The 12,829-nt window shown below is 38.5% G+C and overlaps 1 protein-coding gene across 1 annotated transcript in view; it reads left to right on the top strand.

The window, feature by feature from the left end:
* Positions 1–12,829, top strand: part of SLC9A6 (solute carrier family 9 member A6) — a 2,005,079-nt gene that overhangs the window by 740,901 nt on the left and 1,251,349 nt on the right. The window lies entirely within an intron of this gene.

Raw genomic sequence — 12,829 nt, 5'->3', positions numbered from 1 at the left:
TGAGCAAGTTGAAAATTATTCCACTCACAGGTTATGTTCATCTTGGGAGGGGCTTTAGTACCCTGTATACTCATTTTATTATTATTGACTGAGTGAGACCCAAAGTCTGGTTATGTTTCCTTTATCAGTGTAACATTTAGAATGACATAATTAATATTAGACCATGGGAGGCAGCATGGTCCAGTGCATGCATGGCCACATGGTCCACTGCATGGAAGGCAGCATGGTTCAGTGCATAGGAGGCAGAATAATCCAGTGTATGGGAGGCCACATGCACTGAAGCATGGAAGGCAGAATGGTTCAGTGCATAAGAGGCAGAATAATCCAGTGCATGGAAGATCGCATGGTCCAGTGCATGGGAAGCAGCATGGTTCGGTGCATGAGAGGCAACATGGTCCACTGCATGGGTGGCAGCATGCTCCAGTGCATGGAAAGCAGTATGGTTCAGTGCATAGGTGGCATAATAATCCAGTGCATGGGAGGCCACATGGTCTAGTGCATGGGAGGCAGCATGGTTCAGTTAATGGGAGGCAGCATGTTCCAGTGCATGGGAGGCAGCATGTTCCATTGCTTACCACTGTTGCTTCACAGCCCTTGGTTGCCTAATCAAGTTCTTCCCTTGGCACCTTTTTTGCAGCATCTGCCTGATCTCCATGTGTCCCCATGAGACTTTGCTAGTTATTGCAGGCTCTTTCAGTTTACTATCACAGTTTTGAAGCCAACAGTACAGAAATGCAAAGTTACAGGACAAAAATATTGAAGATAAATACCCTGAAGACCACTGTGTCAAACTTCTGGACTTAATTCCACCCCTCCTCAAAAAGACCTATTTCAGCACTTGTTCCTGGGTTTAAACTGGTAGGGAGATTCAGTATTCAAGAATTTTAGACATTGTGATCTTCAGCATTTTGGTCTCCCAATATTACACGCTTAACACACACACACACACACACACACACACACACACACACACACACACACACACACACACACACACACACAGACACACACACACACATATATATATATATATATATATATATATATATATATATACTGTATGTGTGTGTGTGTGTGTGTGTGTGTGTGTGTGTGCGTGCACGTATGTGGGGGGGGGGTCTGTATTATAACAGCAAATGCTTAAAATACCGAACGCTGTATAATTGAGCCTAAAATATCGAAACAGCAAAATGCCAAACAAACAAAACAGAGATTTTTTCCCAGGGAAAAAAATTTGTGCTCCATAAAAAAAACAAAAAAAACCCCAAACACAAAGTAATGTGGGGGGGGTGTTCTCTGTTCCGTCTGTTCGGGATTTTGCCGTTTCGATAAAAAAAGTTCAATTAAACAGCATTTGCTATTTTAAACATTCGCTGATTTAATAGGAAACCAAGTGTGTGTGTGTGTGTGTGTGTGTGTGTGTGTGTGTGTGTGTGTGTGTGTGTGTGTGTGTGTGTGTGTGTGTATGTGTTTGTGTAATATATAGATATACATATAGATATATACATACATATATACATACATATCAAGCTTTATAGAACCTAATAACATGTCAGGAATACTAGATCATAATTCATCCTAATGTGTGATTATTATAGGCTTAAGGTTTTGGATCTATAATAATTGCACCCAAGTTGCTATTAAAAATAATTTTTTCGGATGTCACTGTGCTGCATTCAGGTTCTTTCAGAAACTGCATGATTTCAGCTTTCAGTCTGGGAGATGCAGTTTTGCTGAAATGAATGGTTTCTGTAAGAAAATCCAGCAAAAGCTCCCCTTCCTTGCTACATTCAGCATAGCATTCTGTTATGTCCAGCTGAGATGGAAGATCATAATGTTGACATTTCATCCCCATTTTCTCGATGGCTTCTTTAACTTGATGTGATGATAGGTAAGTACAAAAGTCATTTTTTAATTGTAAACTTGATTGCAGTTTCTCATGTAAAGATGCCCATCCACTGTTACCTACAAAAACAAAGAAAAACATTTACTTGTAGAGTTAGAAACTGAGAAAATAACAAGTACAGTTTAACATAAATAAAATAAACTATTTAAATGGAAGCTATGTGAGTGTGAACCCAAATGCATGACTTGATTTATTATACTCTAATTCTAAGATAGCACTGTCTTGGATAATTCAACTTACTTCAAAGTGCAGAAATCTCAGGAAGTAGGTATGTATGTGTAAATATATATATATATATATATATATATATATATATATATATATATATATATATATATATATATATATATATATATACACACATGTTAAAAGATCGAATGATTGAAATATCTAACTGCATATTTGCAGCCCCCTTAGTGCCTTTTTTAGGCAAGGCTCAAAAATCAAACCCACCTCCATAAACAGCAAGATTAACAAAAAACTGAGGGTTATGCTACTCAACACCAGGAGTTTAAATCTTAAAATGCACGTGCTCAAAGCACTCCTCAGTATGGAGAACATTGACATCTGTGCAGTAACTGAAACCTGGTTCAAGGCTCCAGAGAGCACCCCAGCACTACTGAGCTACAACTCATACCACACATTTTGGCCACAGAACACAGACCAAACCACAAAAGGAGGGGGTGTATCTATATTCTTCAAGGATACCTACACCTCCAGGTTAGTGGCGTAGCATGATACCTCTGAGATCATCCATGTGCAACTAACATCGGGCAAATCTGCAGTGCAAATTGTGGCCTGCTACAGATCACCCTCCATGACCCAGGACCACCACTCCACCTTTCTGGAGACACTGGAAAATATGAAGGTCCACCCAAACACCCTGATACTGGGTGATTTCAATTACCCTACCATTCACTGGGAAAACTACTCGAGTACAAATTCCCAGGCCCAGCGCTTCCTGGAATTCATCAACTCAAACATCCTGTATCAGCTGGTAAACTCCCCTACCAGAGGTGAAAACATATTGGACCTGGTTATCACCAACATGGGCGACAGGTGTTCCACACCGGAGGTCAACCCATCACTGGTTAGATCAGACCATACACTAATCATTCTGGATGTCCACACCCCACCACCACCCCAACTAAGGAAACCACAGTAAAAAACTTTTATAAAGCAAACTTCACCTTATTTAAGACAGAAGTGGGTAAGTTTCACAGCCCCCATGCTAAAGGATAACGCTGCCCAAGATGTGAACACCTTTACAAATGCACTCTATGAGCACCTACAAGGATGCATGGATCATGCCATCCCTAGCAAAACCAAGACTCACTCCTCTAAGAGAGGGAAACCAGTTTGGTGGACCCCTGCAATAAACAGGCTACACAAAAGAAGGAGGAAACTAGTTCAGAAAAAAAGCAAATCCCAAGAAGGAAAGACATCCCTGATCAGTATCAGTAAGAAACTGAGGTCCCTCATGAAATCATCCAAGGCTAACTTAGAAAGAAAAATAGCCAAGGATTCAAAAGATAACCACAAAGCCTTCTTTAACTATGTAAGATTCCAAGTGGCAACTCACAGATATGCACTGAACTAGTGTAAAATAGCACAAAATATACTGAACCTACTGATATTGCCAACATCCTGGCAGATAGATTCAGTGCAAACTTCACCCCCTTCTCACCTCCAAAAGGGCCCACACCAATTCCAGAAAAGTGTAATGGCCCAAAAGTCACAGACGCACAGGTGAAAACAGCCATTTCAAAAGCCAAAAACACAGCATCAATGGGACCAGATGGTGTCCCAGGCTGCGTCTTGCACGAACTACAGAATGAACTAACCCCCCACCTAAACACACTGTTCAACCATAGCCTCTCCACAGGCTGCATGTCCATAGAATGACACACAGCAACGGTTATTCCTCTCCACAAAGGAGGGGCCACAACTGACCCTATTAACTATTGCCCCATAAGCCTGACTAGCCTGTTCTGCAAGGCTATGGAGCACATCATCATGGAAATCATTAACAAAGACATTGGGAACCTTCAAACACTTGACCTGACCCAGTTTGGCTTTGTTAAGGGCAGATCATGCCTACTAAACCCAGTTGACTTCTTTGAGACAGTCAGCAAGGCCATAGACAAGGGAAAGATGGTTCTCACAGCCTACCTTGACCTCGCTAAGGCTTTCAACACCATTCCCCACTCGGGTATTACAGAAAAACTCACCAGCCTGAACATAAACCCCTACATCACAGGGTAATACAGAAGAGGTAATAAGAGATCTGGGGACCCAGGTAGATAATAATCTCTCCTTTGACAATCATATTGCCAAAGTAGTTAGGAAATCCTTCTATGTGGCCTGTCTAATTTCTAAAGGTTTTGCATCCAGAAATAAAGAGGTTATACTGCCCCTTTACTCGTCACTCATTAGACCCATCATAGAGTACAATGCCCCATTTGTGATGTACCTCACAAGACACTTCCAAAAGCTGGAAAGACCACAAAAGTACCTCACCAAGAGGATTACTGGTCTCAAACATATGTCCTATGCAGCCCGACTGAAAAAGCTCTGGCTGTACTCAGTGGCATATCTTTTACTCAAAGGTGATCTCTGCCTGACTTACAAAGCAATGTCCAACTCAGAATTGATGGACATGCTCCACCTAAAGAAATCCAAGTCACTGCGAGCCACGCGCTCTAGTGAGCTAAACCTCACCACAACAATAAATAGAATGTGCTGGAGGGATAGATTCCTGTCACAGAGACTCCTCATGCTTTGGAACAAAATTCCAAACTACATCAGGCAGAGCCCCTCACTAACACTCTTCAAGAGAAACCTTGACGAGTGGATGGGTAACAGAAAATACACCCCTGTGATCACTTCATTGGCTCTGCTTGACAGAGGATCAGTTAATTAATCAATGGGGTGCAGAAAGCCGACACACTCTGGCTAGGTTTATAAATGCCCTCGGACAGATAGCCTAGTACCTAGCTATGAACCTATGAACCTATATGATCGAGACCATATACTCGATATTTCAAATGATCGATCTTTTAACATGGTGTAATAAAAAAAAAAAAAAAAAAAAAAAAGAAATGATGTAGAACACTGTAATGCAGAGGGGAAAGCCCCCTTTCACCCCCACACCCCCCAACTTAAATATACCAACTCCAAGATCACGTTACACTGAGAAAGCAGCTCAGAACAGGAAGTTTTCCTATTCCCTGCAGTAGCGCGATCTCAGAGTTGGTATATTTAAGTAGGGGGGTGTGGGGCACAGCCCCCCACATGGGGGGTGAAAGGGGGCTTCCCCCCTGCATTACAGTGTTCTACATCATTTCTTTTTTTTTTTTTACAGCATGTTAAAAGATCGATCTTTTGAAATATCGAGCATATGGTCTCGACCATATGCAGTTCGATATTTCAATCGTTCGTTCTTTTAACATGTAACCATATATATATATATATATATATATATATATATATATATATATATATATATATATATATATATATATATGTATATATATATATATATATATATATATATATATATATATATATATATATATATATATATATATATATATATATATATATATATGTATGTGTGTGTGTGTGTGTGTGTGTGTGTGTGTGTATATATATATATATATATATATATATATATATATATATATATATATGGTCTACATCACTTCGATGAAATGGCAGAAGTTCGAACACCATATGTTCGAACTTCTAACCTCCAAGTGCAAAACCATCGATGGCTTAGGACAGCGATTTTTTTCCATGGAATAAAATCGCTGTTCCAAGAAAACACACACACAACACAAGCACACCAAAATAAATAATCCACACATAAACACTTCACAAAACCCTACTTCTAACCCTACACTAAACCGTACATACACTACTATCTATTCACTTACCTTAACCCAAACCCTAACCCTAAGGTCAAAGGGATTGCTTTTCCCTGGGAAAGAATTCGGTGTTTTGCGGCTTCGCAATAATCAGTTTTCGAACTTCACAGTTCAAACATATGGTGTACGAACTGCTGAAGTTTTGACAAACTGATAGGAACTCTATATATGTATATAGTCACATATATATATATATATATATATACTCACACACACACACGTAACAGAAAGGAAAAAAGATTACTCAAAAACTAAATTTCAAAAACTGAACTTCAAAACACATCATGTAAACTGTATTATTTTCTAAATAATTGACAAATACTAAAATTTCAAACAAATTGTATGCAGTTTTTAATGAAAATGCTTCATATGTTTCATATGAACTGCTTGGGAGAACGTTTTTATTTCAATACAATCTGTTATTCAGTGCAGTAATAGATGTCAATATTAAGCAAGGTCATACAAGCAATATGTTTAACAGAGTATTATTTACTTCACTAGACTTGTATAACTTGTTGCAGTACTTAACTAATATTGTAGTAACTGATGTTTTTTGTGAATTTTTTTCAGTGACAAAGTTGACCACAAAGGAAGGGGCAAAGACTCCAGGCATAGAAAACACAAACTAGCAAATCAACCAAAATACTTAGAGGAAGTAGTAATATACAAAAACACATAGTAGAAGTCTATGTGAATGCCGGGTGAACAAAGCTATTTTATTGCAAGCTTTGGTCACAATGACCTTAAAGCATATATTCACCACTGCTGAATAAGTAAGTGGCTGTTTCCGTCTATAAATTTATAATGCTTATCAAGGTATTTATTAGAATTGTTTATATCAAAATACTTCCATGCCATGTTGTGCGCAAATCCTGCTTAGCAGTGGTCGTGCCTTGAGCACATTTTATGGATTTCCTTCAGTTTTACGTCAGACATGCTGCCGTTATAAAGTGTTTTCCTTACTGTACCTCCTGCAGACCACATCAGATATGAAAGCTACTTTGGTGCTTCTGAAATACACAGAACTGAGAAGAGTCATCAGCCTGACAATATCATTTCTCTTTTCACAGCACTTTTTCAGTCTGTCTACTACAAGCTTTGAGATACTGAATCTTGTGCAGAAACAATGTCTGTTCCAGGAGATGTAGGGTTCATGTGTTTGTAACACACACACAGTTATTACAGACTGCGGAGCAGTGCAGTAAGGTATATTCCGTTCAGAAGGAAGGCATTTGTAGTGCAAAAATGCAATCTGAGAAATATGGACATCTGTTTTATAACTGATCAAAGCTAGTGAATTTTTAATATGCACCTTCAGGAGGGAAAACAGGAATGCTATGTTTGACAGCATTCTGGTTTAAGACATTTAAGAAATGTATGCATACATAATTTCTGTGCTGCACAATGAAAAGTGCCTCAGCAGTAAAATGTGTAAAGGTTTTCAAAATGATCTGCACAGCAAATGTGTGCTAACTTTAAAGACTTCCAGTATGTAAGAAAATATTCATTGAATATTTAACTAAAAGTATGTTAAATATGAAAATCCTGATAAAAATCCAATAAAAAATATAAAAATTTGCACATCAGGAACAGTCTTGCAAGCCAGTGTGATCAAAAGTAGATGTCATATTATACATACGTTCACAGTATATGAGCAGGTGCTATTACATGATCTCTGGACTTGAAGGTTTGGGAGGAAGAAGTTTGGAGCACCAGGAAAACAGTGGCCACCACTTTATGCCTTAGAGTATTTGAATATATTCCTCCTGACCTTACGTCAGCAGTGATCATATCTATGAAGTCACTCTTCCACACATCACATATGTCTTTAGGTACTTTAAGTATCATAGGTACTTTAAGTATCTTTAGTTTAGCAAGTGTTAAAGTGTCTAAAAACAAGATTAAGAGTTTATCTGAAATGGGATCCTGTAGGGCACACCTCGAGCTTGCTACAAGCACTTTTGCATTAGTAGCAATGGCATTCCTACAACCTGGAACTATTCATTATTAGGACAATAAAGAAAGATTAGAACTCAAGGTACTTGTTTGCAGTAGGTATATCACAAATAACAAGCTAGGGCATAACTGTTTTTTCCAGCTGATATTCAAGATGTAAGATGAAACAAGATTACGTGATACAGGAAAATGCATATCTAAACAGGCTAGAGCTATAAACGTTATAACTAGCTGCATACAGCAGACAATAGGATATGCAACCAAAATACTGTATTATGGCACCATTCTAATTAAATTTGCTGCACATTATAGAAAAATGGAAATTTTCAGGACATAGATTCACAGAAATTCCAAACACTATGCTCAGTCTATTTACAGAGTAGACTCCCTTTTATCTGGTCTGACTGCCGGATAAACGGATGGCTGGTTAATCAGAAAATGCATACAAAATAGCATTTATAGGTTATAAATCAGTTAGAATAACATGGTTTGTGTTAGTATACATTTTTTCTAATGAATATGAAGTCTAAAACTGAAATATCTGTCATTATTTAGCCCAGGGGAGGTGGAAGTGCTGTTCTTCTCTGCTGTCTTTTGCTAGGGCTATGGCAGAAATTTGATGGCTAGTTAAAGACGAGGCCAGTTAAAGAGAGGGCGGATAAGAAGGAGTCTACTGAAGGTGGTATTAGGCTACAGCCATAATCTTATCCCCTGTTTTTTTATTTATTTATTGCTGAAACGTTGTCTTCTTTTCTTACTTTGTGGATGAACAGACAGAAGTGGATACAGCACACTGAATTATTAGTATTAATGGTTATAGTAAAATGGGGTCTATATAATAAGATAAAATGCTTAGGTGATCAAACACCTAAACATCAAACTTGTAATATCGAAAGCAAAAAACAGCGAATGTCCGTTTTAATGCAGGGAAACATTTCCCTTGGCTGTTCGTCGAATTTTGCCTTTTTGTCTACTGTAGAGTGATCTTGGAGTTGATATATTTAGCAAGGGGGAGGTGTGGGGGGCACTTAGTTTGGGTGTAAACTTATTTTTTTTCCTTGGCCGACTGACATGTTTTCCTACTCCATTCGACATTTTTGGGTTCGATATTACAAGTTCGATGTTTAGGTGTTCGATCACCTTAGCATTCGATCTTGTAATATTGACACGTAAAATGTTATCTTGGGGTCAGTCTTGTAGCAGACCAAGTCCGTTTCGTATTTTTTGATGTAACAGAACAGCAATTTTGCAGTACTGTTCTTCAGAATAGCACTAAGCGGACACTGCTGATAAGTCTTCCAGGTTCACAGAGATTTAAGTACTTGATGATGAATGTGAATTAAGAAATCATCCAGTACAACAAGTTTTTTCTCAGAAGACCTGACTTTGAAATTTCTGACAATGGCATAAAAGAACAATGTTTGATTTTCTGACAATTTAATAATGTTGATTGAATTAAATACCCATATAATTTATGTTATAGATCATGTTTTTGTCAAAGGTAGCAACAAATTTTACTTTCCATGACATACAGCAACCAATGTGATGATATAGTCCCTCTCATAGTTTCCATCAAGGAAACGTTTTTTTTATTTTTTTCAATTTCCTATGCCTGCTGATCACTTATCGTTTGCATCAGCTACATCCATTCCTTCCTCATCACTAGATTGTGAGCAGTTTCTTGTGCAGTAATCATTCAAATAAGCATGCGTACTTAGCTGTAGATATGAGGACCAGTTACACCTTCTTCTAGTGCAGTAATCATTCATGTAAGCATGAGTACTGAGCTGTAGATATGAGGACCTGTTACACCTTCTTCTAGTGCAGTAATCATTCACGTAAGCATGAGTACTTAGCTGAAGATATGAGGACCAGTTACACCTTCTTCTAGTGCAGTAATCATTCAGGTAAGCACGAGTACTTAGCTGAAGATATGAGGACCGGTTTCTTCCTTCTTCTAGTGCAGTAATCATTCACGTAAGCATGAGTACTTAGCTGAAGATATGATGACCTGTTACACCTTCTTCTAGTGCCATAATCATTCACGTATGCATGAGTACTTAGCTGTAGATATGAGGACCAGTTACACCTTCTTCTAGTGCAGTAATCATTCACGTAAGCATGAGTACTTAGCTGAAGATATGAGGACCAGTTACACCTTCTTCTAGTGCAGTAATCATTCAGGTAAGCACGAGTACTTAGCTGAAGATATGAGGACCGGTTTCTTCCTTCTTCTAGTGCAGTAATCATTCATGTAAGCATTAGTACTTAGCTGTAGATAGGAGGACCTGTTACACCTTCTTCTAGTGCAGTAATCATTCACATACGCATGAGTACTTAGCTGTAGATATGAGGACATGTTACACCTTCTTCTAGTGCAGTAATCATTCACGTAAGCATGAGTACTTAGCTGTAGATATGAGGACCTGTTACACCTTCTTCTAGTGCAGTAATCATTCACGTATGCATGAGTACTTAGCTGTAGATATGAGGACCTGTTACACCTTCTTCTAGTGCAGTAATCATTCATGTACGCATGAGTACTTAGCTGTAGATATGAGGACCTGTTACACCTTCTTCTAGTGCAGTAATCATTCATGTAAACATGAGTACTTAGCTGTAGATATGAGGACCTGTTACACCTTCTTCTAGTGCAGTAATCATTCACGTATGCATGAGTACTTAGCTGTAGATATGAGGACCTGTTACACCTTCTTCTAGTGCAGTAATCATTCACGTACGCATGAGTACTTAGCAATAGATATGAGGACCTGTTACACCTTCTTCTAGTGCAGTAATCATTCACGTACGCGTGAGTATTTAGCTGTAGATATGAGGACCTGTTACACCTTCTTCTAGTGCAGTAATCATTCACGCAAGCATGAGTACTTAGCTGTAGACATGAGGACCTGTTACACCTTCTTCTAGTGCCATAATCATTCATGTAAGCATGAGTACTTAGGTGTAGATATGAGGACCTGTTACACCTTCTTCTAGTGCAGTAATCATTCACGTAAGCATGAGTAGTTAGCTGTAGATATGAGGACCTGTCACACCTTCTTCTAGTGCAGTAATCATTCACGTACGCATGAGTACTTAGCTGTAGATATGAGGACCAGTTACACCTTCTTCTAGTGTAGTAATCATTCACGTAAGCATGAGTGCTTAACTGTATATATGAAGACCTGTTACACCTTCTTCTATGGGCATGTGCGTACCTGCACATATCCCATGAAGCCTGTCATGCCAACACAGCTTGGTAGAGACAGGCATAAGTCACTGTCCCATACACCCCACTATATTGTATCTTTCTCTCCAGTGCATGTCAGCATTGCAAATGGATGGACTGCCTGTTCCTCCACGGAGGTGAAAGACAGTACCAGCCAATCATATCCACCCTTCCTTGGTGGATTCTGCAGCACCCACGTTACTAGTTGAACTTGAGTCATGTGGGTCACAATCAGCACTTTATCTCTCTCCTTCATACTTTCTTTGTTAATTTGCTTTACTATGTACCTCATTCTTGATGCTGTTGGTATCAGCAAATGGGGTACTAACAAAACATTAGTCAAGGAGTATTTATATATTAACATTTAATGTGGTTTTGTTTTACGTTGATTAGTAATTCATCAGCAATGATAGGCATGATTGAAATGAGCTACCATGTCTGTAGAACAAAGAAGCAGAGCTATAAATAGCAAATCCAGAGTGGCATAGGCATAGACAGTCCACAACAGGACCCGATAAATATGAACTAAAACAACTTAATTTACAATGTTCAGAACATAGGCATACACAGTCCACAACAGGACCCGATAAATATGAACTAAAACAACTTAATTTACAATGTCCAGAACATAGGCATACACAGTCCACAACAGGACCCGATAAATATGAACTAAAACAACTTAATTTACAATGTCCAGAACATAGGCATACACAGTCCACAACAGGACCTGATAAATATGAACTAAAACAACTTAATTTACAATGTCCAGAAAAAAGAAGGCAAATAAAAAAAAGAGAAAATAATTTCAGTGCATCAGGGGTATACATTCTAATTCTGGACTGCCATTCATAAGAAAAGGCAGGTAGGTATAAGAGAAGAAGAGCACAGACTTAAGTCATAAGATGGTTGATTGGGTAAATCTAAGACACTTGTATCTAGGATACCAAAGAAATAATCTTTTTCTCAAGTAGGCACTATAACATTCCTATTAAAAACACTAGGCTCCAGGAATACTCTATATAACATGCCATAGAGACACTTAAAAAGATTCAATCACTATACCTTCTCAACTCACACAGAGGGGATTACTCCTCTGCACTACCACTAGACACCCAAGTTTTTCATTAAAAAAAAAAAAAAAAAATCCATGGGGGGGGGGGGGGGTTCAATCCTTGCACTTGTGATACACAGAACAGCAGCAGTGTTAACCCCCTACAACTATGGTATCTCATTTTTTAAGTATAGAACTCTAATCTCTGACTTATCCAATGATTGCAAGATTTTGTGAGTTACAAGTGACAAGTCACCTAAAAGAGGCAACAGAAGGCAAATCCTGTATAATGAGGTACAGACGTTTGAGAGGGCTGTGTGGTAGAAACATGAGTGGACACCAAAGAAACTGTTAAAAGTACTATTTGAAGTTACTTAAAAAGCTAATAGAGTGTCAGATCCACCATCATAGAATTAAACTGCAATGTCTGGTATTATTGATTGACTACAAAGACCTATGATTTAAGAGAGCAGGGAAAACAAAATAAGAAGATATTGGGAATTTTCTGGTTACTCAGGGATAGATAAGAGGTTCTTTGTGTGTGTGTGTGTGTGTGTGTGTGTGTGTGTGTGTGTGTGTGTGTGTGTGTGTGTGTGTGTGTGTGTGTGTTAATGAATACATATGCGTGTGAGAATTAATGAGGAAAATATCTGCACCAATGTGATGTATGGGCCACCAGTGGTGACTACCACATAAGAAATGCTGATTTGCACGCAAGGACAATTCTGAGACATGGAAATGTGACAGTAATAAGGTTT

The sequence above is a fragment of the Protopterus annectens genome, chromosome 15.part0, assembly GCF_019279795.1.
Source record: "Protopterus annectens isolate FY-2018-M chromosome 15.part0, PAN1.0, whole genome shotgun sequence".
NCBI classification, from domain to species: domain Eukaryota; kingdom Metazoa; phylum Chordata; order Ceratodontiformes; family Protopteridae; genus Protopterus; species Protopterus annectens.
This window is presented reverse-complemented; position numbering and strand designations above follow the sequence as displayed.